The sequence below is a fragment of the Ascaphus truei genome, unplaced genomic scaffold (genome assembly GCF_040206685.1).
Source record: "Ascaphus truei isolate aAscTru1 unplaced genomic scaffold, aAscTru1.hap1 HAP1_SCAFFOLD_282, whole genome shotgun sequence".
NCBI lineage: Eukaryota > Metazoa > Chordata > Amphibia > Anura > Ascaphidae > Ascaphus > Ascaphus truei.
In genome coordinates this window covers 170,989-193,395 of record NW_027455772.1, presented here as the reverse complement: position 1 = coordinate 193,395, position 22,407 = coordinate 170,989, and the positions used below count along the sequence as shown (strand labels likewise).

The 22,407-nt window shown below is 42.0% G+C and overlaps 52 non-coding genes across 52 annotated transcripts; all 52 read right to left on the bottom strand.

Moving 5' to 3' along the window:
• Window positions 1-232: 232 nt before the first annotated feature.
• LOC142482545 (5S ribosomal RNA) lies at window positions 233-351 on the bottom strand. Its single transcript, XR_012796755.1, has one exon. It is a non-coding gene; the product is annotated as a 5S ribosomal RNA (ribosomal RNA).
• Window positions 352-637: 286 nt separating this feature from the next.
• On the bottom strand, window positions 638-756 carry LOC142482729 (5S ribosomal RNA). The gene has a single exon (XR_012796934.1). It is a non-coding gene; the product is annotated as a 5S ribosomal RNA (ribosomal RNA).
• Window positions 757-1,042: 286 nt separating this feature from the next.
• Window positions 1,043-1,161, bottom strand: LOC142482544 (5S ribosomal RNA). The gene has a single exon (XR_012796754.1). It is a non-coding gene; the product is annotated as a 5S ribosomal RNA (ribosomal RNA).
• Window positions 1,162-1,447: 286 nt separating this feature from the next.
• LOC142482728 (5S ribosomal RNA) lies at window positions 1,448-1,566 on the bottom strand. The gene has a single exon (XR_012796933.1). It is a non-coding gene; the product is annotated as a 5S ribosomal RNA (ribosomal RNA).
• Window positions 1,567-1,852: 286 nt separating this feature from the next.
• On the bottom strand, window positions 1,853-1,971 carry LOC142482542 (5S ribosomal RNA). Its single transcript, XR_012796752.1, has one exon. It is a non-coding gene; the product is annotated as a 5S ribosomal RNA (ribosomal RNA).
• Window positions 1,972-2,257: 286 nt separating this feature from the next.
• LOC142481917 (5S ribosomal RNA) lies at window positions 2,258-2,376 on the bottom strand. Its single transcript, XR_012796171.1, has one exon. It is a non-coding gene; the product is annotated as a 5S ribosomal RNA (ribosomal RNA).
• Window positions 2,377-2,662: 286 nt separating this feature from the next.
• LOC142481916 (5S ribosomal RNA) lies at window positions 2,663-2,781 on the bottom strand. Its single transcript, XR_012796170.1, has one exon. It is a non-coding gene; the product is annotated as a 5S ribosomal RNA (ribosomal RNA).
• Window positions 2,782-3,067: 286 nt separating this feature from the next.
• LOC142481915 (5S ribosomal RNA) lies at window positions 3,068-3,186 on the bottom strand. The gene has a single exon (XR_012796169.1). It is a non-coding gene; the product is annotated as a 5S ribosomal RNA (ribosomal RNA).
• A 676-nt stretch (window positions 3,187-3,862) lies between these two features.
• Window positions 3,863-3,981, bottom strand: LOC142482409 (5S ribosomal RNA). Its single transcript, XR_012796646.1, has one exon. It is a non-coding gene; the product is annotated as a 5S ribosomal RNA (ribosomal RNA).
• Window positions 3,982-4,267: 286 nt separating this feature from the next.
• Window positions 4,268-4,386, bottom strand: LOC142482541 (5S ribosomal RNA). Its single transcript, XR_012796751.1, has one exon. It is a non-coding gene; the product is annotated as a 5S ribosomal RNA (ribosomal RNA).
• A 286-nt stretch (window positions 4,387-4,672) lies between these two features.
• LOC142481914 (5S ribosomal RNA) lies at window positions 4,673-4,791 on the bottom strand. Its single transcript, XR_012796168.1, has one exon. It is a non-coding gene; the product is annotated as a 5S ribosomal RNA (ribosomal RNA).
• Window positions 4,792-5,077: 286 nt separating this feature from the next.
• Window positions 5,078-5,196, bottom strand: LOC142482726 (5S ribosomal RNA). Its single transcript, XR_012796931.1, has one exon. It is a non-coding gene; the product is annotated as a 5S ribosomal RNA (ribosomal RNA).
• Window positions 5,197-5,482: 286 nt separating this feature from the next.
• On the bottom strand, window positions 5,483-5,601 carry LOC142482540 (5S ribosomal RNA). Its single transcript, XR_012796750.1, has one exon. It is a non-coding gene; the product is annotated as a 5S ribosomal RNA (ribosomal RNA).
• A 286-nt stretch (window positions 5,602-5,887) lies between these two features.
• Window positions 5,888-6,006, bottom strand: LOC142482725 (5S ribosomal RNA). The gene has a single exon (XR_012796930.1). It is a non-coding gene; the product is annotated as a 5S ribosomal RNA (ribosomal RNA).
• Window positions 6,007-6,292: 286 nt separating this feature from the next.
• Window positions 6,293-6,411, bottom strand: LOC142482539 (5S ribosomal RNA). The gene has a single exon (XR_012796749.1). It is a non-coding gene; the product is annotated as a 5S ribosomal RNA (ribosomal RNA).
• A 286-nt stretch (window positions 6,412-6,697) lies between these two features.
• LOC142482724 (5S ribosomal RNA) lies at window positions 6,698-6,816 on the bottom strand. Its single transcript, XR_012796929.1, has one exon. It is a non-coding gene; the product is annotated as a 5S ribosomal RNA (ribosomal RNA).
• Window positions 6,817-7,102: 286 nt separating this feature from the next.
• LOC142482538 (5S ribosomal RNA) lies at window positions 7,103-7,221 on the bottom strand. Its single transcript, XR_012796748.1, has one exon. It is a non-coding gene; the product is annotated as a 5S ribosomal RNA (ribosomal RNA).
• A 286-nt stretch (window positions 7,222-7,507) lies between these two features.
• On the bottom strand, window positions 7,508-7,626 carry LOC142481913 (5S ribosomal RNA). Its single transcript, XR_012796167.1, has one exon. It is a non-coding gene; the product is annotated as a 5S ribosomal RNA (ribosomal RNA).
• Window positions 7,627-7,912: 286 nt separating this feature from the next.
• LOC142481911 (5S ribosomal RNA) lies at window positions 7,913-8,031 on the bottom strand. The gene has a single exon (XR_012796165.1). It is a non-coding gene; the product is annotated as a 5S ribosomal RNA (ribosomal RNA).
• Window positions 8,032-8,317: 286 nt separating this feature from the next.
• On the bottom strand, window positions 8,318-8,436 carry LOC142481910 (5S ribosomal RNA). The gene has a single exon (XR_012796164.1). It is a non-coding gene; the product is annotated as a 5S ribosomal RNA (ribosomal RNA).
• A 676-nt stretch (window positions 8,437-9,112) lies between these two features.
• On the bottom strand, window positions 9,113-9,231 carry LOC142482407 (5S ribosomal RNA). Its single transcript, XR_012796644.1, has one exon. It is a non-coding gene; the product is annotated as a 5S ribosomal RNA (ribosomal RNA).
• A 286-nt stretch (window positions 9,232-9,517) lies between these two features.
• LOC142482537 (5S ribosomal RNA) lies at window positions 9,518-9,636 on the bottom strand. The gene has a single exon (XR_012796747.1). It is a non-coding gene; the product is annotated as a 5S ribosomal RNA (ribosomal RNA).
• Window positions 9,637-9,922: 286 nt separating this feature from the next.
• On the bottom strand, window positions 9,923-10,041 carry LOC142481909 (5S ribosomal RNA). Its single transcript, XR_012796163.1, has one exon. It is a non-coding gene; the product is annotated as a 5S ribosomal RNA (ribosomal RNA).
• A 286-nt stretch (window positions 10,042-10,327) lies between these two features.
• Window positions 10,328-10,446, bottom strand: LOC142482723 (5S ribosomal RNA). The gene has a single exon (XR_012796928.1). It is a non-coding gene; the product is annotated as a 5S ribosomal RNA (ribosomal RNA).
• A 286-nt stretch (window positions 10,447-10,732) lies between these two features.
• Window positions 10,733-10,851, bottom strand: LOC142482536 (5S ribosomal RNA). The gene has a single exon (XR_012796746.1). It is a non-coding gene; the product is annotated as a 5S ribosomal RNA (ribosomal RNA).
• Window positions 10,852-11,137: 286 nt separating this feature from the next.
• Window positions 11,138-11,256, bottom strand: LOC142482722 (5S ribosomal RNA). The gene has a single exon (XR_012796927.1). It is a non-coding gene; the product is annotated as a 5S ribosomal RNA (ribosomal RNA).
• Window positions 11,257-11,542: 286 nt separating this feature from the next.
• On the bottom strand, window positions 11,543-11,661 carry LOC142482535 (5S ribosomal RNA). Its single transcript, XR_012796745.1, has one exon. It is a non-coding gene; the product is annotated as a 5S ribosomal RNA (ribosomal RNA).
• Window positions 11,662-11,947: 286 nt separating this feature from the next.
• Window positions 11,948-12,066, bottom strand: LOC142482841 (5S ribosomal RNA). The gene has a single exon (XR_012797041.1). It is a non-coding gene; the product is annotated as a 5S ribosomal RNA (ribosomal RNA).
• A 286-nt stretch (window positions 12,067-12,352) lies between these two features.
• On the bottom strand, window positions 12,353-12,471 carry LOC142482534 (5S ribosomal RNA). Its single transcript, XR_012796744.1, has one exon. It is a non-coding gene; the product is annotated as a 5S ribosomal RNA (ribosomal RNA).
• Window positions 12,472-12,757: 286 nt separating this feature from the next.
• LOC142481908 (5S ribosomal RNA) lies at window positions 12,758-12,876 on the bottom strand. The gene has a single exon (XR_012796162.1). It is a non-coding gene; the product is annotated as a 5S ribosomal RNA (ribosomal RNA).
• Window positions 12,877-13,162: 286 nt separating this feature from the next.
• On the bottom strand, window positions 13,163-13,281 carry LOC142481907 (5S ribosomal RNA). Its single transcript, XR_012796161.1, has one exon. It is a non-coding gene; the product is annotated as a 5S ribosomal RNA (ribosomal RNA).
• A 286-nt stretch (window positions 13,282-13,567) lies between these two features.
• LOC142481906 (5S ribosomal RNA) lies at window positions 13,568-13,686 on the bottom strand. Its single transcript, XR_012796160.1, has one exon. It is a non-coding gene; the product is annotated as a 5S ribosomal RNA (ribosomal RNA).
• A 286-nt stretch (window positions 13,687-13,972) lies between these two features.
• LOC142482532 (5S ribosomal RNA) lies at window positions 13,973-14,091 on the bottom strand. The gene has a single exon (XR_012796743.1). It is a non-coding gene; the product is annotated as a 5S ribosomal RNA (ribosomal RNA).
• A 286-nt stretch (window positions 14,092-14,377) lies between these two features.
• Window positions 14,378-14,496, bottom strand: LOC142481905 (5S ribosomal RNA). The gene has a single exon (XR_012796159.1). It is a non-coding gene; the product is annotated as a 5S ribosomal RNA (ribosomal RNA).
• Window positions 14,497-14,782: 286 nt separating this feature from the next.
• Window positions 14,783-14,901, bottom strand: LOC142481904 (5S ribosomal RNA). The gene has a single exon (XR_012796158.1). It is a non-coding gene; the product is annotated as a 5S ribosomal RNA (ribosomal RNA).
• A 286-nt stretch (window positions 14,902-15,187) lies between these two features.
• On the bottom strand, window positions 15,188-15,306 carry LOC142482476 (5S ribosomal RNA). Its single transcript, XR_012796711.1, has one exon. It is a non-coding gene; the product is annotated as a 5S ribosomal RNA (ribosomal RNA).
• A 676-nt stretch (window positions 15,307-15,982) lies between these two features.
• LOC142482406 (5S ribosomal RNA) lies at window positions 15,983-16,101 on the bottom strand. The gene has a single exon (XR_012796643.1). It is a non-coding gene; the product is annotated as a 5S ribosomal RNA (ribosomal RNA).
• Window positions 16,102-16,387: 286 nt separating this feature from the next.
• Window positions 16,388-16,506, bottom strand: LOC142482530 (5S ribosomal RNA). Its single transcript, XR_012796741.1, has one exon. It is a non-coding gene; the product is annotated as a 5S ribosomal RNA (ribosomal RNA).
• Window positions 16,507-16,792: 286 nt separating this feature from the next.
• Window positions 16,793-16,911, bottom strand: LOC142481902 (5S ribosomal RNA). The gene has a single exon (XR_012796157.1). It is a non-coding gene; the product is annotated as a 5S ribosomal RNA (ribosomal RNA).
• A 286-nt stretch (window positions 16,912-17,197) lies between these two features.
• On the bottom strand, window positions 17,198-17,316 carry LOC142481901 (5S ribosomal RNA). Its single transcript, XR_012796156.1, has one exon. It is a non-coding gene; the product is annotated as a 5S ribosomal RNA (ribosomal RNA).
• Window positions 17,317-17,602: 286 nt separating this feature from the next.
• LOC142481899 (5S ribosomal RNA) lies at window positions 17,603-17,721 on the bottom strand. The gene has a single exon (XR_012796154.1). It is a non-coding gene; the product is annotated as a 5S ribosomal RNA (ribosomal RNA).
• A 286-nt stretch (window positions 17,722-18,007) lies between these two features.
• Window positions 18,008-18,126, bottom strand: LOC142482721 (5S ribosomal RNA). The gene has a single exon (XR_012796926.1). It is a non-coding gene; the product is annotated as a 5S ribosomal RNA (ribosomal RNA).
• A 286-nt stretch (window positions 18,127-18,412) lies between these two features.
• On the bottom strand, window positions 18,413-18,531 carry LOC142481898 (5S ribosomal RNA). The gene has a single exon (XR_012796153.1). It is a non-coding gene; the product is annotated as a 5S ribosomal RNA (ribosomal RNA).
• A 286-nt stretch (window positions 18,532-18,817) lies between these two features.
• On the bottom strand, window positions 18,818-18,936 carry LOC142481897 (5S ribosomal RNA). The gene has a single exon (XR_012796152.1). It is a non-coding gene; the product is annotated as a 5S ribosomal RNA (ribosomal RNA).
• Window positions 18,937-19,222: 286 nt separating this feature from the next.
• LOC142481896 (5S ribosomal RNA) lies at window positions 19,223-19,341 on the bottom strand. Its single transcript, XR_012796151.1, has one exon. It is a non-coding gene; the product is annotated as a 5S ribosomal RNA (ribosomal RNA).
• Window positions 19,342-19,627: 286 nt separating this feature from the next.
• On the bottom strand, window positions 19,628-19,746 carry LOC142481895 (5S ribosomal RNA). Its single transcript, XR_012796150.1, has one exon. It is a non-coding gene; the product is annotated as a 5S ribosomal RNA (ribosomal RNA).
• A 286-nt stretch (window positions 19,747-20,032) lies between these two features.
• On the bottom strand, window positions 20,033-20,151 carry LOC142482720 (5S ribosomal RNA). Its single transcript, XR_012796925.1, has one exon. It is a non-coding gene; the product is annotated as a 5S ribosomal RNA (ribosomal RNA).
• A 286-nt stretch (window positions 20,152-20,437) lies between these two features.
• On the bottom strand, window positions 20,438-20,556 carry LOC142481894 (5S ribosomal RNA). The gene has a single exon (XR_012796149.1). It is a non-coding gene; the product is annotated as a 5S ribosomal RNA (ribosomal RNA).
• A 286-nt stretch (window positions 20,557-20,842) lies between these two features.
• LOC142481893 (5S ribosomal RNA) lies at window positions 20,843-20,961 on the bottom strand. Its single transcript, XR_012796148.1, has one exon. It is a non-coding gene; the product is annotated as a 5S ribosomal RNA (ribosomal RNA).
• A 286-nt stretch (window positions 20,962-21,247) lies between these two features.
• LOC142482719 (5S ribosomal RNA) lies at window positions 21,248-21,366 on the bottom strand. Its single transcript, XR_012796924.1, has one exon. It is a non-coding gene; the product is annotated as a 5S ribosomal RNA (ribosomal RNA).
• Window positions 21,367-21,652: 286 nt separating this feature from the next.
• Window positions 21,653-21,771, bottom strand: LOC142481892 (5S ribosomal RNA). Its single transcript, XR_012796147.1, has one exon. It is a non-coding gene; the product is annotated as a 5S ribosomal RNA (ribosomal RNA).
• Window positions 21,772-22,057: 286 nt separating this feature from the next.
• On the bottom strand, window positions 22,058-22,176 carry LOC142481891 (5S ribosomal RNA). Its single transcript, XR_012796146.1, has one exon. It is a non-coding gene; the product is annotated as a 5S ribosomal RNA (ribosomal RNA).
• Between the last annotated feature and the right edge of the window lie 231 nt (window positions 22,177-22,407).

Genomic DNA, 22,407 nt, shown 5'->3' with positions numbered 1-22,407 from the left:
TGCTCCATGCATACACAGAGACTGAGAAAATGACAGGTGCACTCAAATGTACTATAGACGGAATTCTTGATGTCAGAATTCTATTTTGGAAGGTTGCATTGTGTTGAACTTTCTGAGGAAAAAACGATATATTTCTTTGCCACTGCGGGAAAAAAGTAGTAAAAAATGAAACATTTTCATTTGCTGCAAGGAATGCCATGTATATTTTCATTAGGGAAGCAAAAAATAAAAACACCCACAGCACCTGGTATTCCCAGGCAGTCTCCCAACCCAGTACTAATCAAGCCTCACCCTGCTTAGCTTCCGAGATCTGACGGGATCGGGCGCTTTCAAGGTAGTATGGCCGTAGGTGGAGATTGCTGTCTCATGATATCCTCTCATTCTTAAATCCATGAGCCTATATCTTGCTCCATGCATACACAGAGACTGAGAAAATGACAGGTGCACTCAAATGTACTATAGACGGAATTCTTGATGTCAGAATTCTATTTTGGAAGGTTGCATTGTGTTGAACTTTCAGAGGAAAAAACGATAGATTTCTTTGACACTGCGGGAAAAAAGTAGCAAGAAATGAAACATTTTCATTTGCTGCGAGGAATGCCATGTATATTTTCATTAGGGAAGCGAAAAATAAAAACCCCTACAGCACCTGGTATTCCCAGGCAGTCTCCCAACCCAGTACTAATCAAGCCTCACCCTGCTTAGCTTCCGAGATCTGACGGGATCGGGCGCTTTCAAGGTAGTATGGCCGTAGGTGGAGATTGCTGTCTCATGATATCCTCTCATTCTTAAATCCATGAGCCTATATCTTGCTCCATGCATACACAGAGACTGAGAAAATGACAGGTGCACTCAAATGTACTATAGACGGAATTCTTGATGTCAGAATTCTATTTTGGAAGGTTGCATTGTGTTGAACTTTCTGAGGAAAAAACGATATATTTCTTTGCCACTGCGGGAAAAAAGTAGTAAAAAATGAAACATTTTCATTTGCTGCAAGGAATGCCATGTATATTTTCATTAGGGAAGCAAAAAATAAAAACACCCACAGCACCTGGTATTCCCAGGCAGTCTCCCAACCCAGTACTAATCAAGCCTCACCCTGCTTAGCTTCCGAGATCTGACGGGATCGGGCGCTTTCAAGGTAGTATGGCCGTAGGTGGAGATTGCTGTCTCATGATATCCTCTCATTCTTAAATCCATGAGCCTATATCTTGCTCCATGCATACACAGAGACTGAGAAAATGACAGGTGCACTCAAATGTACTATAGACGGAATTCTTGATGTCAGAATTCTATTTTGGAAGGTTGCATTGTGTTGAACTTTCAGAGGAAAAAACGATAGATTTCTTTGACACTGCGGGAAAAAAGTAGCAAGAAATGAAACATTTTCATTTGCTGCGAGGAATGCCATGTATATTTTCATTAGGGAAGCGAAAAATAAAAACCCCTACAGCACCTGGTATTCCCAGGCAGTCTCCCAACCCAGTACTAATCAAGCCTCACCCTGCTTAGCTTCCGAGATCTGACGGGATCGGGCGCTTTCAAGGTAGTATGGCCGTAGGTGGAGATTGCTGTCTCATGATATCCTCTCATTCTTAAATCCATGAGCCTATATCTTGCTCCATGCATACACAGAGACTGAGAAAATGACAGGTGCACTCAAATGTACTATAGACGGAATTCTTGATGTCAGAATTCTATTTTGGAAGGTTGCATTGTGTTGAACTTTCTGAGGAAAAAACGATATATTTCTTTGCCACTGCGGGAAAAAAGTAGTAAAAAATGAAACATTTTCATTTGCTGCAAGGAATGCCATGTATATTTTCATTAGGGAAGCAAAAAATAAAAACACCCACAGCACCTGGTATTCCCAGGCAGTCTCCCAACCCAGTACTAATCAAGCCTCACCCTGCTTAGCTTCCGAGATCTGACGGGATCGGGCGCTTTCAAGGTAGTATGGCCGTAGGTGGAGATTGCTGTCTCATGATATCCTCTCATTCTTAAATCCATGAGCCTATATCTTGCTCCATGCATACACAGAGACTGAGAAAATGACAGGTGCACTCAAATGTACTATAGACGGAATTCTTGATGTCAGAATTCTATTTTGGAAGGTTGCATTGTGTTGAACTTTCAGAGGAAAAAACGATATATTTCTTTGCCACTGCGGGAAAAAAGTAGCAAGAAATGAAACATTTTCATTTGCTGCGAGGAATGCCATGTATATTTTCATTAGGGAAGCGAAAAATAAAAACCCCTACAGCACCTGGTATTCCCAGGCAGTCTCCCAACCCAGTACTAATCAAGCCTCACCCTGCTTAGCTTCCGAGATCTGACGGGATCGGGCGCTGTCAAGGTAGTATGGCCGTAGGTGGAGATTGCTGTCTCATGATATCCTCTCATTCTTAAATCCATGAGCCTATATCTTGCTCCATGCATACACAGAGACTGAGAAAATGACAGGTGCACTCAAATGTACTATAGACGGAATTCTTGATGTCAGAATTCTATTTTGGAAGGTTGCATTGTGTTGAACTTTCAGAGGAAAAAACGATATATTTCTTTGCCACTGCGGGAAAAAAGTAGCAAGAAATGAAACATTTTCATTTGCTGCGAGGAATGCCATGTATATTTTCATTAGGGAAGCGAAAAATAAAAACCCCTACAGCACCTGGTATTCCCAGGCAGTCTCCCAACCCAGTACTAATCAAGCCTCACCCTGCTTAGCTTCCGAGATCTGACGGGATCGGGCGCTGTCAAGGTAGTATGGCCGTAGGTGGAGATTGCTGTCTCATGATATCCTCTCATTCTTAAATCCATGAGCCTATATCTTGCTCCATGCATACACAGAGACTGAGAAAATGACAGGTGCACTCAAATGTACTATAGACGGAATTCTTGATGTCAGAATTCTATTTTGGAAGGTTGCATTGTGTTGAACTTTCAGAGGAAAAAACGATATATTTCTTTGCCACTGCGGGAAAAAAGTAGCAAGAATTGAAACATTTTCATTTGCTGCGAGGAATGCCATGTATATTTTCATTAGGGAAGCGAAAAATAAAAACCCCTACAGCACCTGGTATTCCCAGGCAGTCTCCCAACCCAGTACTAATCAAGCCTCACCCTGCTTAGCTTCCGAGATCTGACGGGATCGGGCGCTGTCAAGGTAGTATGGCCGTAGGTGGAGATTGCTGTCTCATGATATCCTCTCATTCTTAAATCCATGAGCCTATATCTTGCTCCATGCATACACAGAGACTGAGAAAATGACAGGTGCACTCAAATGTACTATAGACGGAATTCTTGATGTCAGAATTCTATTTTGGAAGGTTGCATTGTGTTGAACTTTCAGAGGAAAAAACGATAGATTTCTTTGCCACTGCGGGAAAAAAGTAGTAAAAAATTTCAGAGGTGCCAATATTCAACCTCCTCCTGTTTGGATTTGAACTCACTATCTCTTCCAAGTATCAGCTTGAACACTGCACACCCCAACTCTGTGAGCCACAAGCTCACCATATAACATGCTGAGTGTTCTGAGGCCTGTATGATATATTTCTAAATGACATGGGAGGCATAAGTGTATTATTGTGACCGTTAAAAAAATACATTCTTGAAGAATTACCTTAAATGGAGAAATTAAATCAGAGACTGAGAAAATGACAGGTGCACTCAAATATACTATAGACGGAATTCTTGATGTCAGAATTCTATTTTGGAAGGTTGCATTGTGTTGAACTTTCAGAGGAAAAAACAATATATTTCTTTGCCACTCCGGGAAAAAAGTAGCAAGAAATGAAACATTTTCATTTGCTGCGAGGAATGCCATGTATATTTTCATTAGGGAAGCGAAAAATAAAAACCCCTACAGCACCTGGTATTCCCAGGCAGTCTCCCAACCCAGGACTAATCAAGCCTCACCCTGCTTAGCTTCCGAGATCTGACGGGATCGGGCGCTTTCAAGGTAGTATGGCCGTAGGTGGAGATTGCTGTCTCATGATATCCTCTCATTCTTAAATCCATGAGCCTATATCTTGCTCCATGCATACACAGAGACTGAGAAAATGACAGGTGCACTCAAATGTACTATAGACGGAATTCTTGATGTCAGAATTCTATTTTGGAAGGTTGCATTGTGTTGAACTTTCTGAGGAAAAAACGATATATTTCTTTGCCACTGCGGGAAAAAAGTAGTAAAAAATGAAACATTTTCATTTGCTGCAAGGAATGCCATGTATATTTTCATTAGGGAAGCAAAAAATAAAAACACCCACAGCACCTGGTATTCCCAGGCAGTCTCCCAACCCAGTACTAATCAAGCCTCACCCTGCTTAGCTTCCGAGATCTGACGGGATCGGGCGCTTTCAAGGTAGTATGGCCGTAGGTGGAGATTGCTGTCTCATGATATCCTCTCATTCTTAAATCCATGAGCCTATATCTTGCTCCATGCATACACAGAGACTGAGAAAATGACAGGTGCACTCAAATGTACTATAGACGGAATTCTTGATGTCAGAATTCTATTTTGGAAGGTTGCATTGTGTTGAACTTTCAGAGGAAAAAACGATAGATTTCTTTGCCACTGCGGGAAAAAAGTAGCAAGAAATGAAACATTTTCATTTGCTGCGAGGAATGCCATGTATATTTTCATTAGGGAAGCGAAATATAAAAACCCCTACAGCACCTGGTATTCCCAGGCAGTCTCCCAACCCAGTACTAATCAAGCCTCACCCTGCTTAGCTTCCGAGATCTGACGGGATCGGGCGCTGTCAAGGTAGTATGGCCGTAGGTGGAGATTGCTGTCTCATGATATCCTCTCATTCTTAAATCCATGAGCCTATATCTTGCTCCATGCATACACAGAGACTGAGAAAATGACAGGTGCACTCAAATGTACTATAGACGGAATTCTTGATGTCAGAATTCTATTTTGGAAGGTTGCATTGTGTTGAACTTTCAGAGGAAAAAACGATAGATTTCTTTGCCACTGCGGGAAAAAAGTAGCAAGAAATGAAACATTTTCATTTGCTGCGAGGAATGCCATGTATATTTTCATTAGGGAAGCGAAAAATAAAAACCCCTACAGCACCTGGTATTCCCAGGCAGTCTCCCAACCCAGTACTAATCAAGCCTCACCCTGCTTAGCTTCCGAGATCTGACGGGATCGGGCGCTTTCAAGGTAGTATGGCCGTAGGTGGAGATTGCTGTCTCATGATATCCTCTCATTCTTAAATCCATGAGCCTATATCTTGCTCCATGCATACACAGAGACTGAGAAAATGACAGGTGCACTCAAATGTACTATAGACGGAATTCTTGATGTCAGAATTCTATTTTGGAAGGTTGCATTGTGTTGAACTTTCTGAGGAAAAAACGATATATTTCTTTGCCACTGCGGGAAAAAAGTAGTAAAAAATGAAACATTTTCATTTGCTGCAAGGAATGCCATGTATATTTTCATTAGGGAAGCAAAAAATAAAAACACCCACAGCACCTGGTATTCCCAGGCAGTCTCCCAACCCAGTACTAATCAAGCCTCACCCTGCTTAGCTTCCGAGATCTGACGGGATCGGGCGCTTTCAAGGTAGTATGGCCGTAGGTGGAGATTGCTGTCTCATGATATCCTCTCATTCTTAAATCCATGAGCCTATATCTTGCTCCATGCATACACAGAGACTGAGAAAATGACAGGTGCACTCAAATGTACTATAGACGGAATTCTTGATGTCAGAATTCTATTTTGGAAGGTTGCATTGTGTTGAACTTTCAGAGGAAAAAACGATAGATTTCTTTGACACTGCGGGAAAAAAGTAGCAAGAAATGAAACATTTTCATTTGCTGCGAGGAATGCCATGTATATTTTCATTAGGGAAGCGAAAAATAAAAACCCCTACAGCACCTGGTATTCCCAGGCAGTCTCCCAACCCAGTACTAATCAAGCCTCACCCTGCTTAGCTTCCGAGATCTGACGGGATCGGGCGCTTTCAAGGTAGTATGGCCGTAGGTGGAGATTGCTGTCTCATGATATCCTCTCATTCTTAAATCCATGAGCCTATATCTTGCTCCATGCATACACAGAGACTGAGAAAATGACAGGTGCACTCAAATGTACTATAGACGGAATTCTTGATGTCAGAATTCTATTTTGGAAGGTTGCATTGTGTTGAACTTTCTGAGGAAAAAACGATATATTTCTTTGCCACTGCGGGAAAAAAGTAGTAAAAAATGAAACATTTTCATTTGCTGCAAGGAATGCCATGTATATTTTCATTAGGGAAGCAAAAAATAAAAACACCCACAGCACCTGGTATTCCCAGGCAGTCTCCCAACCCAGTACTAATCAAGCCTCACCCTGCTTAGCTTCCGAGATCTGACGGGATCGGGCGCTTTCAAGGTAGTATGGCCGTAGGTGGAGATTGCTGTCTCATGATATCCTCTCATTCTTAAATCCATGAGCCTATATCTTGCTCCATGCATACACAGAGACTGAGAAAATGACAGGTGCACTCAAATGTACTATAGACGGAATTCTTGATGTCAGAATTCTATTTTGGAAGGTTGCATTGTGTTGAACTTTCAGAGGAAAAAACGATAGATTTCTTTGACACTGCGGGAAAAAAGTAGCAAGAAATGAAACATTTTCATTTGCTGCGAGGAATGCCATGTATATTTTCATTAGGGAAGCGAAAAATAAAAACCCCTACAGCACCTGGTATTCCCAGGCAGTCTCCCAACCCAGTACTAATCAAGCCTCACCCTGCTTAGCTTCCGAGATCTGACGGGATCGGGCGCTTTCAAGGTAGTATGGCCGTAGGTGGAGATTGCTGTCTCATGATATCCTCTCATTCTTAAATCCATGAGCCTATATCTTGCTCCATGCATACACAGAGACTGAGAAAATGACAGGTGCACTCAAATGTACTATAGACGGAATTCTTGATGTCAGAATTCTATTTTGGAAGGTTGCATTGTGTTGAACTTTCTGAGGAAAAAACGATATATTTCTTTGCCACTGCGGGAAAAAAGTAGTAAAAAATGAAACATTTTCATTTGCTGCAAGGAATGCCATGTATATTTTCATTAGGGAAGCAAAAAATAAAAACACCCACAGCACCTGGTATTCCCAGGCAGTCTCCCAACCCAGTACTAATCAAGCCTCACCCTGCTTAGCTTCCGAGATCTGACGGGATCGGGCGCTTTCAAGGTAGTATGGCCGTAGGTGGAGATTGCTGTCTCATGATATCCTCTCATTCTTAAATCCATGAGCCTATATCTTGCTCCATGCATACACAGAGACTGAGAAAATGACAGGTGCACTCAAATGTACTATAGACGGAATTCTTGATGTCAGAATTCTATTTTGGAAGGTTGCATTGTGTTGAACTTTCAGAGGAAAAAACGATATATTTCTTTGCCACTGCGGGAAAAAAGTAGCAAGAAATGAAACATTTTCATTTGCTGCGAGGAATGCCATGTATATTTTCATTAGGGAAGCGAAAAATAAAAACCCCTACAGCACCTGGTATTCCCAGGCAGTCTCCCAACCCAGTACTAATCAAGCCTCACCCTGCTTAGCTTCCGAGATCTGACGGGATCGGGCGCTGTCAAGGTAGTATGGCCGTAGGTGGAGATTGCTGTCTCATGATATCCTCTCATTCTTAAATCCATGAGCCTATATCTTGCTCCATGCATACACAGAGACTGAGAAAATGACAGGTGCACTCAAATGTACTATAGACGGAATTCTTGATGTCAGAATTCTATTTTGGAAGGTTGCATTGTGTTGAACTTTCAGAGGAAAAAACGATATATTTCTTTGCCACTGCGGGAAAAAAGTAGCAAGAAATGAAACATTTTCATTTGCTGCGAGGAATGCCATGTATATTTTCATTAGGGAAGCGAAAAATAAAAACCCCTACAGCACCTGGTATTCCCAGGCAGTCTCCCAACCCAGTACTAATCAAGCCTCACCCTGCTTAGCTTCCGAGATCTGACGGGATCGGGCGCTGTCAAGGTAGTATGGCCGTAGGTGGAGATTGCTGTCTCATGATATCCTCTCATTCTTAAATCCATGAGCCTATATCTTGCTCCATGCATACACAGAGACTGAGAAAATGACAGGTGCACTCAAATGTACTATAGACGGAATTCTTGATGTCAGAATTCTATTTTGGAAGGTTGCATTGTGTTGAACTTTCAGAGGAAAAAACGATATATTTCTTTGCCACTGCGGGAAAAAAGTAGCAAGAATTGAAACATTTTCATTTGCTGCGAGGAATGCCATGTATATTTTCATTAGGGAAGCGAAAAATAAAAACCCCTACAGCACCTGGTATTCCCAGGCAGTCTCCCAACCCAGTACTAATCAAGCCTCACCCTGCTTAGCTTCCGAGATCTGACGGGATCGGGCGCTGTCAAGGTAGTATGGCCGTAGGTGGAGATTGCTGTCTCATGATATCCTCTCATTCTTAAATCCATGAGCCTATATCTTGCTCCATGCATACACAGAGACTGAGAAAATGACAGGTGCACTCAAATGTACTATAGACGGAATTCTTGATGTCAGAATTCTATTTTGGAAGGTTGCATTGTGTTGAACTTTCAGAGGAAAAAACGATAGATTTCTTTGCCACTGCGGGAAAAAAGTAGTAAAAAATTTCAGAGGTGCCTATATTCAACCTCCTCCTGTTTGGATTTGAACTCACTATCTCTTCCAAGTATCAGCTTGAACACTGCACACCCCAACTCTGTGAGCCACAAGCTCACCATATAACATGCTGAGTGTTCTGAGGCCTGTATGATATATTTCTAAATGACATGGGAGGCATAAGTGTATTATTGTGACCGTTAAAAAAATACATTCTTGAAGAATTACCTTAAATGGAGAAATTAAATCAGAGACTGAGAAAATGACAGGTGCACTCAAATATACTATAGACGGAATTCTTGATGTCAGAATTCTATTTTGGAAGGTTGCATTGTGTTGAACTTTCAGAGGAAAAAACAATATATTTCTTTGCCACTCCGGGAAAAAAGTAGCAAGAAATGAAACATTTTCATTTGCTGCGAGGAATGCCATGTATATTTTCATTAGGGAAGCGAAAAATAAAAACCCCTACAGCACCTGGTATTCCCAGGCAGTCTCCCAACCCAGGACTAATCAAGCCTCACCCTGCTTAGCTTCCGAGATCTGACGGGATCGGGCGCTTTCAAGGTAGTATGGCCGTAGGTGGAGATTGCTGTCTCATGATATCCTCTCATTCTTAAATCCATGAGCCTATATCTTGCTCCATGCATACACAGAGACTGAGAAAATGACAGGTGCACTCAAATGTACTATAGACGGAATTCTTGATGTCAGAATTCTATTTTGGAAGGTTGCATTGTGTTGAACTTTCTGAGGAAAAAACGATATATTTCTTTGCCACTGCGGGAAAAAAGTAGTAAAAAATGAAACATTTTCATTTGCTGCAAGGAATGCCATGTATATTTTCATTAGGGAAGCAAAAAATAAAAACACCCACAGCACCTGGTATTCCCAGGCAGTCTCCCAACCCAGTACTAATCAAGCCTCACCCTGCTTAGCTTCCGAGATCTGACGGGATCGGGCGCTTTCAAGGTAGTATGGCCGTAGGTGGAGATTGCTGTCTCATGATATCCTCTCATTCTTAAATCCATGAGCCTATATCTTGCTCCATGCATACACAGAGACTGAGAAAATGACAGGTGCACTCAAATGTACTATAGACGGAATTCTTGATGTCAGAATTCTATTTTGGAATGTTGCATTGTGTTGAACTTTCAGAGGAAAAAACGATAGATTTCTTTGCCACTGCGGGAAAAAAGTAGCAAGAAATGAAACATTTTCATTTGCTGCGAGGAATGCCATGTATATTTTCATTAGGGAAGCGAAATATAAAAACCCCTACAGCACCTGGTATTCCCAGGCAGTCTCCCAACCCAGTACTAATCAAGCCTCACCCTGCTTAGCTTCCGAGATCTGACGGGATCGGGCGCTGTCAAGGTAGTATGGCCGTAGGTGGAGATTGCTGTCTCATGATATCCTCTCATTCTTAAATCCATGAGCCTATATCTTGCTCCATGCATACACAGAGACTGAGAAAATGACAGGTGCACTCAAATGTACTATAGACGGAATTCTTGATGTCAGAATTCTATTTTGGAAGGTTGCATTGTGTTGAACTTTCAGAGGAAAAAACGATAGATTTCTTTGCCACTGCGGGAAAAAAGTAGCAAGAAATGAAACATTTTCATTTGCTGCGAGGAATGCCATGTATATTTTCATTAGGGAAGCGAAAAATAAAAACCCCTACAGCACCTGGTATTCCCAGGCAGTCTCCCAACCCAGTACTAATCAAGCCTCACCCTGCTTAGCTTCCGAGATCTGACGGGATCGGGCGCTTTCAAGGTAGTATGGCCGTAGGTGGAGATTGCTGTCTCATGATATCCTCTCATTCTTAAATCCATGAGCCTATATCTTGCTCCATGCATACACAGAGACTGAGAAAATGACAGGTGCACTCAAATGTACTATAGACGGAATTCTTGATGTCAGAATTCTATTTTGGAAGGTTGCATTGTGTTGAACTTTCTGAGGAAAAAACGATATATTTCTTTGCCACTGCGGGAAAAAAGTAGTAAAAAATGAAACATTTTCATTTGCTGCAAGGAATGCCATGTATATTTTCATTAGGGAAGCAAAAAATAAAAACACCCACAGCACCTGGTATTCCCAGGCAGTCTCCCAACCCAGTACTAATCAAGCCTCACCCTGCTTAGCTTCCGAGATCTGACGGGATCGGGCGCTTTCAAGGTAGTATGGCCGTAGGTGGAGATTGCTGTCTCATGATATCCTCTCATTCTTAAATCCATGAGCCTATATCTTGCTCCATGCATACACAGAGACTGAGAAAATGACAGGTGCACTCAAATGTACTATAGACGGAATTCTTGATGTCAGAATTCTATTTTGGAAGGTTGCATTGTGTTGAACTTTCAGAGGAAAAAACGATAGATTTCTTTGACACTGCGGGAAAAAAGTAGCAAGAAATGAAACATTTTCATTTGCTGCGAGGAATGCCATGTATATTTTCATTAGGGAAGCGAAAAATAAAAACCCCTACAGCACCTGGTATTCCCAGGCAGTCTCCCAACCCAGTACTAATCAAGCCTCACCCTGCTTAGCTTCCGAGATCTGACGGGATCGGGCGCTTTCAAGGTAGTATGGCCGTAGGTGGAGATTGCTGTCTCATGATATCCACTCATTCTTAAATCCATGAGCCTATATCTTGCTCCATGCATACACAGAGACTGAGAAAATGACAGGTGCACTCAAATGTACTATAGACGGAATTCTTGATGTCAGAATTCTATTTTGGAAGGTTGCATTGTGTTGAACTTTCTGAGGAAAAAACGATATATTTCTTTGCCACTGCGGGAAAAAAGTAGTAAAAAATGAAACATTTTCATTTGCTGCAAGGAATGCCATGTATATTTTCATTAGGGAAGCAAAAAATAAAAACACCCACAGCACCTGGTATTCCCAGGCAGTCTCCCAACCCAGTACTAATCAAGCCTCACCCTGCTTAGCTTCCGAGATCTGACGGGATCGGGCGCTTTCAAGGTAGTATGGCCGTAGGTGGAGATTGCTGTCTCATGATATCCTCTCATTCTTAAATCCATGAGCCTATATCTTGCTCCATGCATACACAGAGACTGAGAAAATGACAGGTGCACTCAAATGTACTATAGACGGAATTCTTGATGTCAGAATTCTATTTTGGAAGGTTGCATTGTGTTGAACTTTCAGAGGAAAAAACGATAGATTTCTTTGACACTGCGGGAAAAAAGTAGCAAGAAATGAAACATTTTCATTTGCTGCGAGGAATGCCATGTATATTTTCATTAGGGAAGCGAAAAATAAAAACCCCTACAGCACCTGGAATTCCCAGGCAGTCTCCCAACCCAGTACTAATCAAGCCTCACCCTGCTTAGCTTCCGAGATCTGACGGGATCGGGCGCTTTCAAGGTAGTATGGCCGTAGGTGGAGATTGCTGTCTCATGATATCCTCTCATTCTTAAATCCATGAGCCTATATCTTGCTCCATGCATACACAGAGACTGAGAAAATGACAGGTGCACTCAAATGTACTATAGACGGAATTCTTGATGTCAGAATTCTATTTTGGAAGGTTGCATTGTGTTGAACTTTCTGAGGAAAAAACGATATATTTCTTTGCCACTGCGGGAAAAAAGTAGTAAAAAATGAAACATTTTCATTTGCTGCAAGGAATGCCATGTATATTTTCATTAGGGAAGCAAAAAATAAAAACACCCACAGCACCTGGTATTCCCAGGCAGTCTCCCAACCCAGTACTAATCAAGCCTCACCCTGCTTAGCTTCCGAGATCTGACGGGATCGGGCGCTTTCAAGGTAGTATGGCCGTAGGTGGAGATTGCTGTCTCATGATATCCTCTCATTCTTAAATCCATGAGCCTATATCTTGCTCCATGCATACACAGAGACTGAGAAAATGACAGGTGCACTCAAATGTACTATAGACGGAATTCTTGATGTCAGAATTCTATTTTGGAAGGTTGCATTGTGTTGAACTTTCAGAGGAAAAAACGATATATTTCTTTGCCACTGCGGGAAAAAAGTAGCAAGAAATGAAACATTTTCATTTGCTGCGAGGAATGCCATGTATATTTTCATTAGGGAAGCGAAAAATAAAAACCCCTACAGCACCTGGTATTCCCAGGCAGTCTCCCAACCCAGTACTAATCAAGCCTCACCCTGCTTAGCTTCCGAGATCTGACGGGATCGGGCGCTGTCAAGGTAGTATGGCCGTAGGTGGAGATTGCTGTCTCATGATATCCTCTCATTCTTAAATCCATGAGCCTATATCTTGCTCCATGCATACACAGAGACTGAGAAAATGACAGGTGCACTCAAATGTACTATAGACGGAATTCTTGATGTCAGAATTCTATTTTGGAAGGTTGCATTGTGTTGAACTTTCAGAGGAAAAAACGATATATTTCTTTGCCACTGCGGGAAAAAAGTAGCAAGAAATGAAACATTTTCATTTGCTGCGAGGAATGCCATGTATATTTTCATTAGGGAAGCGAAAAATAAAAACCCCTACAGCACCTGGTATTCCCAGGCAGTCTCCCAACCCAGTACTAATCAAGCCTCACCCTGCTTAGCTTCCGAGATCTGACGGGATCGGGCGCTGTCAAGGTAGTATGGCCGTAGGTGGAGATTGCTGTCTCATGATATCCTCTCATTCTTAAATCCATGAGCCTATATCTTGCTCCATGCATACACAGAGACTGAGAAAATGACAGGTGCACTCAAATGTACTATAGACGGAATTCTTGATGTCAGAATTCTATTTTGGAAGGTTGCATTGTGTTGAACTTTCAGAGGAAAAAACGATATATTTCTTTGCCACTGCGGGAAAAAAGTAGCAAGAATTGAAACATTTTCATTTGCTGCGAGGAATGCCATGTATATTTTCATTAGGGAAGCGAAAAATAAAAACCCCTACAGCACCTGGTATTCCCAGGCAGTCTCCCAACCCAGTACTAATCAAGCCTCACCCTGCTTAGCTTCCGAGATCTGACGGGATCGGGCGCTGTCAAGGTAGTATGGCCGTAGGTGGAGATTGCTGTCTCATGATATCCTCTCATTCTTAAATCCATGAGCCTATATCTTGCTCCATGCATACACAGAGACTGAGAAAATGACAGGTGCACTCAAATGTACTATAGACGGAATTCTTGATGTCAGAATTCTATTTTGGAAGGTTGCATTGTGTTGAACTTTCTGAGGAAAAAACGATATATTTCTTTGCCACTGCGGGAAAAAAGTAGTAAAAAATGAAACATTTTCATTTGCTGCAAGGAATGCCATGTATATTTTCATTAGGGAAGCAAAAAATAAAAACACCCACAGCACCTGGTATTCCCAGGCAGTCTCCCAACCCAGTACTAATCAAGCCTCACCCTGCTTAGCTTCCGAGATCTGACGGGATCGGGCGCTTTCAAGGTAGTATGGCCGTAGGTGGAGATTGCTGTCTCATGATATCCTCTCATTCTTAAATCCATGAGCCTATATCTTGCTCCATGCATACACAGAGACTGAGAAAATGACAGGTGCACTCAAATGTACTATAGACGGAATTCTTGATGTCAGAATTCTATTTTGGAAGGTTGCATTGTGTTGAACTTTCAGAGGAAAAAACGATATATTTCTTTGCCACTGCGGGAAAAAAGTAGCAAGAAATGAAACATTTTCATTTGCTGCGAGGAATGCCATGTATATTTTCATTAGGGAAGCGAAAAATAAAAACCCCTACAGCACCTGGTATTCCCAGGCAGTCTCCCAACCCAGTACTAATCAAGCCTCACCCTGCTTAGCTTCCGAGATCTGACGGGATCGGGCGCTGTCAAGGTAGTATGGCCGTAGGTGGAGATTGCTGTCTCATGATATCCTCTCATTCTTAAATCCATGAGCCTATATCTTGCTCCATGCATACACAGAGACTGAGAAAATGACAGGTGCACTCAAATGTACTATAGACGGAATTCTTGATGTCAGAATTCTATTTTGGAAGGTTGCATTGTGTTGAACTTTCAGAGGAAAAAACGATATATTTCTTTGCCACTGCGGGAAAAAAGTAGCAAGAAATGAAACATTTTCATTTGCTGCGAGGAATGCCATGTATATTTTCATTAGGGAAGCGAAAAATAAAAACCCCTACAGCACCTGGTATTCCCAGGCAGTCTCCCAACCCAGTACTAATCAAGCCTCACCCTGCTTAGCTTCCGAGATCTGACGGGATCGGGCGCTGTCAAGGTAGTATGGCCGTAGGTGGAGATTGCTGTCTCATGATATCCTCTCATTCTTAAATCCATGAGCCTATATCTTGCTCCATGCATACACAGAGACTGAGAAAATGACAGGTGCACTCAAATGTACTATAGACGGAATTCTTGATGTCAGAATTCTATTTTGGAAGGTTGCATTGTGTTGAACTTTCAGAGGAAAAAACGATATATTTCTTTGCCACTGCGGGAAAAAAGTAGCAAGAATTGAAACATTTTCATTTGCTGCGAGGAATGCCATGTATATTTTCATTAGGGAAGCGAAAAATAAAAACCCCTACAGCACCTGGTATTCCCAGGCAGTCTCCCAACCCAGTACTAATCAAGCCTCAACCTGCTTAGCTTCCGAGATCTGACGGGATCGGGCGCTGTCAAGGTAGTATGGCCGTAGGTGGAGATTGCTGTCTCATGATATCCTCTCATTCTTAAATCCATGAGCCTATATCTTGCTCCATGCATACACAGAGACTGAGAAAATGACAGGTGCACTCAAATGTACTATAGACGGAATTCTTGATGTCAGAATTCTATTTTGGAAGGTTGCATTGTGTTGAACTTTCAGAGGAAAAAACGATAGATTTCTTTGCCACTGCGGGAAAAAAGTAGTAAAAAATTTCAGAGGTGCCTATATTCAACCTCCTCCTGTTTGGATTTGAACTCACTATCTCTTCCAAGTATCAGCTTGAACACTGCACACCCCAACTCTGTGAGCCACAAGCTCACCATATAACATGCTGAGTGTTCTGAGGCCTGTATGATATATTTCTAAATGACATGGGAGGCATAAGTGTATTATTGTGACCGTTAAAAAAATACATTCTTGAAGAATTACCTTAAATGGAGAAATTAAATCAGAGACTGAGAAAATGACAGGTGCACTCAAATATACTATAGACGGAATTCTTGATGTCAGAATTCTATTTTGGAAGGTTGCATTGTGTTGAACTTTCAGAGGAAAAAACAATATATTTCTTTGCCACTCCGGGAAAAAAGTAGCAAGAAATGAAACATTTTCATTTGCTGCGAGGAATGCCATGTATATTTTCATTAGGGAAGCGAAAAATAAAAACCCCTACAGCACCTGGTATTCCCAGGCAGTCTCCCAACCCAGGACTAATCAAGCCTCACCCTGCTTAGCTTCCGAGATCTGACGGGATCGGGCGCTTTCAAGGTAGTATGGCCGTAGGTGGAGATTGCTGTCTCATGATATCCTCTCATTCTTAAATCCATGAGCCTATATCTTGCTCCATGCATACACAGAGACTGAGAAAATGACAGGTGCACTCAAATGTACTATAGACGGAATTCTTGATGTCAGAATTCTATTTTGGAAGGTTGCATTGTGTTGAACTTTCTGAGGAAAAAACGATATATTTCTTTGCCACTGCGGGAAAAAAGTAGTAAAAAATGAAACATTTTCATTTGCTGCAAGGAATGCCATGTATATTTTCATTAGGGAAGCAAAAAATAAAAACACCCACAGCACCTGGTATTCCCAGGCAGTCTCCCAACCCAGTACTAATCAAGCCTCACCCTGCTTAGCTTCCGAGATCTGACGGGATCGGGCGCTTTCAAGGTAGTATGGCCGTAGGTGGAGATTGCTGTCTCATGATATCCTCTCATTCTTAAATCCATGAGCCTATATCTTGCTCCATGCATACACAGAGACTGAGAAAATGACAGGTGCACTCAAATGTACTATAGACGGAATTCTTGATGTCAGAATTCTATTTTGGAAGGTTGCATTGTGTTGAACTTTCAGAGGAAAAAACGATAGATTTCTTTGCCACTGCGGGAAAAAAGTAGCAAGAAATGAAACATTTTCATTTGCTGCGAGGAATGCCATGTATATTTTCATTAGGGAAGCGAAAAATAAAAACCCCTACAGCACCTGGTATTCCCAGGCAGTCTCCCAACCCAGTACTAATCAAGCCTCACCCTGCTTAGCTTCCGAGATCTGACGGGATCGGGCGCTGTCAAGGTAGTATGGCCGTAGGTGGAGATTGCTGTCTCATGATATCCTCTCATTCTTAAATCCATGAGCCTATATCTTGCTCCATGCATACACAGAGACTGAGAAAATGACAGGTGCACTCAAATGTACTATAGACGGAATTCTTGATGTCAGAATTCTATTTTGGAAGGTTGCATTGTGTTGAACTTTCAGAGGAAAAAACGATATATTTCTTTGCCACTGCGGGAAAAAAGTAGCAAGAAATGAAACATTTTCATTTGCTGCGAGGAATGCCATGTATATTTTCATTAGGGAAGCGAAAAATAAAAACCCCTACAGCACCTGGTATTCCCAGGCAGTCTCCCAACCCAGTACTAATCAAGCCTCACCCTGCTTAGCTTCCGAGATCTGACGGGATCGGGCGCTGTCAAGGTAGTATGGCCGTAGGTGGAGATTGCTGTCTCATGATATCCTCTCATTCTTAAATCCATGAGCCTATATCTTGCTCCATGCATACACAGAGACTGAGAAAATGACAGGTGCACTCAAATGTACTATAGACGGAATTCTTGATGTCAGAATTCTATTTTGGAAGGTTGCATTGTGTTGAACTTTCAGAGGAAAAAACGATATATTTCTTTGCCACTGCGGGAAAAAAGTAGCAAGAATTGAAACATTTTCATTTGCTGCGAGGAATGCCATGTATATTTTCATTAGGGAAGCGAAAAATAAAAACCCCTACAGCACCTGGTATTCCCAGGCAGTCTCCCAACCCAGTACTAATCAAGCCTCACCCTGCTTAGCTTCCGAGATCTGACGGGATCGGGCGCTGTCAAGGTAGTATGGCCGTAGGTGGAGATTGCTGTCTCATGATATCCTCTCATTCTTAAATCCATGAGCCTATATCTTGCTCCATGCATACACAGAGACTGAGAAAATGACAGGTGCACTCAAATGTACTATAGACGGAATTCTTGATGTCAGAATTCTATTTTGGAAGGTTGCATTGTGTTGAACTTTCTGAGGAAAAAACGATATATTTCTTTGCCACTGCGGGAAAAAAGTAGCAAGAAATGAAACATTTTCATTTGCTGCGAGGAATGCCATGTATATTTTCATTAGGGAAGCGAAAAATAAAAACCCCTACAGCACCTGGTATTCCCAGGCAGTCTCCCAACCCAGTACTAATCAAGCCTCACCCTGCTTAGCTTCCGAGATCTGACGGGATCGGGCGCTTTCAAGGTAGTATGGCCGTAGGTGGAGATTGCTGTCTCATGATATCCTCTCATTCTTAAATCCATGAGCCTATATCTTGCTCCATGCATACACAGAGACTGAGAAAATGACAGGTGCACTCAAATGTACTATAGACGGAATTCTTGATGTCAGAATTCTATTTTGGAAGGTTGCATTGTGTTGAACTTTCAGAGGAAAAAACGATATATTTCTTTGCCACTGCGGGAAAAAAGTAGCAAGAAATGAAACATTTTCATTTGCTGCGAGGAATGCCATGTATATTTTCATTAGGGAAGCGAAAAATAAAAACCCCTACAGCACCTGGTATTCCCAGGCAGTCTCCCAACCCAGTACTAATCAAGCCTCACCCTGCTTAGCTTCCGAGATCTGACGGGATCGGGCGCTGTCAAGGTAGTATGGCCGTAGGTGGAGATTGCTGTCTCATGATATCCTCTCATTCTTAAATCCATGAGCCTATATCTTGCTCCATGCATACACAGAGACTGAGAAAATGACAGGTGCACTCAAATGTACTATAGACGGAATTCTTGATGTCAGAATTCTATTTTGGAAGGTTGCATTGTGTTGAACTTTCAGAGGAAAAAACGATATATTTCTTTGCCACTGCGGGAAAAAAGTAGCAAGAATTGAAACATTTTCATTTGCTGCGAGGAATGCCATGTATATTTTCATTAGGGAAGCGAAAAATAAAAACCCCTACAGCACCTGGTATTCCCAGGCAGTCTCCCAACCCAGTACTAATCAAGCCTCACCCTGCTTAGCTTCCGAGATCTGACGGGATCGGGCGCTGTCAAGGTAGTATGGCCGTAGGTGGAGATTGCTGTCTCATGATATCCTCTCATTCTTAAATCCATGAGCCTATATCTTGCTCCATGCATACACAGAGACTGAGAAAATGACAGGTGCACTCAAATGTACTATAGACGGAATTCTTGATGTCAGAATTCTATTTTGGAAGGTTGCATTGTGTTGAACTTTCAGAGGAAAAAACGATATATTTCTTTGCCACTGCGGGAAAAAAGTAGCAAGAAATGAAACATTTTCATTTGCTGCGAGGAATGCCATGTATATTTTCATTAGGGAAGCGAAAAATAAAAACCCCTACAGCACCTGGTATTCCCAGGCAGTCTCCCAACCCAGTACTAATCAAGCCTCACCCTGCTTAGCTTCCGAGATCTGACGGGATCGGGCGCTGTCAAGGTAGTATGGCCGTAGGTGGAGATTGCTGTCTCATGATATCCTCTCATTCTTAAATCCATGAGCCTATATCTTGCTCCATGCATACACAGAGACTGAGAAAATGACAGGTGCACTCAAATGTACTATAGACGGAATTCTTGATGTCAGAATTCTATTTTGGAAGGTTGCATTGTGTTGAACTTTCAGAGGAAAAAACGATATATTTCTTTGCCACTGCGGGAAAAAAGTAGCAAGAATTGAAACATTTTCATTTGCTGCGAGGAATGCCATGTATATTTTCATTAGGGAAGCGAAAAATAAAAACCCCTACAGCACCTGGTATTCCCAGGCAGTCTCCCAACCCAGTACTAATCAAGCCTCACCCTGCTTAGCTTCCGAGATCTGACGGGATCGGGCGCTGTCAAGGTAGTATGGCCGTAGGTGGAGATTGCTGTCTCATGATATCCTCTCATTCTTAAATCCATGAGCCTATATCTTGCTCCATGCATACACAGAGACTGAGAAAATGACAGGTGCACTCAAATGTACTATAGACGGAATTCTTGATGTCAGAATTCTATTTTGGAAGGTTGCATTGTGTTGAACTTTCTGAGGAAAAAACGATATATTTCTTTGCCACTGCGGGAAAAAAGTAGCAAGAAATGAAACATTTTCATTTGCTGCGAGGAATGCCATGTATATTTTCATTAGGGAAGCGAAAAATAAAAACCCCTACAGCACCTGGTATTCCCAGGCAGTCTCCCAACCCAGTACTAATCAAGCCTCACCCTGCTTAGCTTCCGAGATCTGACGGGATCGGGCGCTTTCAAGGTAGTATGGCCGTAGGTGGAGATTGCTGTCTCATGATATCCTCTCATTCTTAAATCCATGAGCCTATATCTTGCTCCATGCATACACAGAGACTGAGAAAATGACAGGTGCACTCAAATGTACTATAGACGGAATTCTTGATGTCAGAATTCTATTTTGGAAGGTTGCATTGTGTTGAACTTTCAGAGGAAAAAACGATATATTTCTTTGCCACTGCGGGAAAAAAGTAGCAAGAAATGAAACATTTTCATTTGCTGCGAGGAATGCCATGTATATTTTCATTAGGGAAGCGAAAAATAAAAACCCCTACAGCACCTGGTATTCCCAGGCAGTCTCCCAACCCAGTACTAATCAAGCCTCACCCTGCTTAGCTTCCGAGATCTGACGGGATCGGGCGCTGTCAAGGTAGTATGGCCGTAGGTGGAGATTGCTGTCTCATGATATCCTCTCATTCTTAAATCCATGAGCCTATATCTTGCTCCATGCATACACAGAGACTGAGAAAATGACAGGTGCACTCAAATGTACTATAGACGGAATTCTTGATGTCAGAATTCTATTTTGGAAGGTTGCATTGTGTTGAACTTTCAGAGGAAAAAACGATATATTTCTTTGCCACTGCGGGAAAAAAGTAGCAAGAATTGAAACATTTTCATTTGCTGCGAGGAATGCCATGTATATTTTCATTAGGGAAGCGAAAAATAAAAACCCCTACAGCACCTGGTATTCCCAGGCAGTCTCCCAACCCAGTACTAATCAAGCCTCACCCTGCTTAGCTTCCGAGATCTGACGGGATCGGGCGCTGTCAAGGTAGTATGGCCGTAGGTGGAGATTGCTGTCTCATGATATCCTCTCATTCTTAAATCCATGAGCCTATATCTTGCTCCATGCATACACAGAGACTGAGAAAATGACAGGTGCACTCAAATGTACTATAGACGGAATTCTTGATGTCAGAATTCTATTTTGGAAGGTTGCATTGTGTTGAACTTTCTGAGGAAAAAACGATATATTTCTTTGCCACTGCGGGAAAAAAGTAGCAAGAAATGAAACATTTTCATTTGCTGCGAGGAATGCCATGTATATTTTCATTAGGGAAGCGAAAAATAAAAACCCCTACAGCACCTGGTATTCCCAGGCAGTCTCCCAACCCAGTACTAATCAAGCCTCACCCTGCTTAGCTTCCGAGATCTGACGGGATCGGGCGCTTTCAAGGTAGTATGGCCGTAGGTGGAGATTGCTGTCTCATGATATCCTCTCATTCTTAAATCCATGAGCCTATATCTTGCTCCATGCATACACAGAGACTGAGAAAATGACAGGTGCACTCAAATGTACTATAGACGGAATTCTTGATGTCAGAATTCTATTTTGGAAGGTTGCATTGTGTTGAACTTTCAGAGGAAAAAACGATATATTTCTTTGCCACTGCGGGAAAAAAGTAGCAAGAAATGAAACATTTTCATTTGCTGCGAGGAATGCCATGTATATTTTCATTAGGGAAGCGAAAAATAAAAACCCCTACAGCACCTGGTATTCCCAGGCAGTCTCCCAACCCAGTACTAATCAAGCCTCACCCTGCTTAGCTTCCGAGATCTGACGGGATCGGGCGCTGTCAAGGTAGTATGGCCGTAGGTGGAGATTGCTGTCTCATGATATCCTCTCATTCTTAAATCCATGAGCCTATATCTTGCTCCATGCATACACAGAGACTGAGAAAATGACAGGTGCACTCAAATGTACTATAGACGGAATTCTTGATGTCAGAATTCTATTTTGGAAGGTTGCATTGTGTTGAACTTTCAGAGGAAAAAACGATATATTTCTTTGCCACTGCGGGAAAAAAGTAGCAAGAATTGAAACATTTTCATTTGCTGCGAGGAATGCCATGTATATTTTCATTAGGGAAGCGAAAAATAAAAACCCCTACAGCACCTGGTATTCCCAGGCAGTCTCCCAACCCAGTACTAATCAAGCCTCACCCTGCTTAGCTTCCGAGATCTGACGGGATCGGGCGCTGTCAAGGTAGTATGGCCGTAGGTGGAGATTGCTGTCTCATGATATCCTCTCATTCTTAAATCCATGAGCCTATATCTTGCTCCATGCATACACAGAGACTGAGAAAATGACAGGTGCACTCAAATGTACTATAGACGGAATTCTTGATGTCAGAATTCTATTTTGGAAGGTTGCATTGTGTTGAACTTTCAGAGGAAAAAACGATATATTTCTTTGCCACTGCGGGAAAAAAGTAGCAAGAAATGAAACATTTT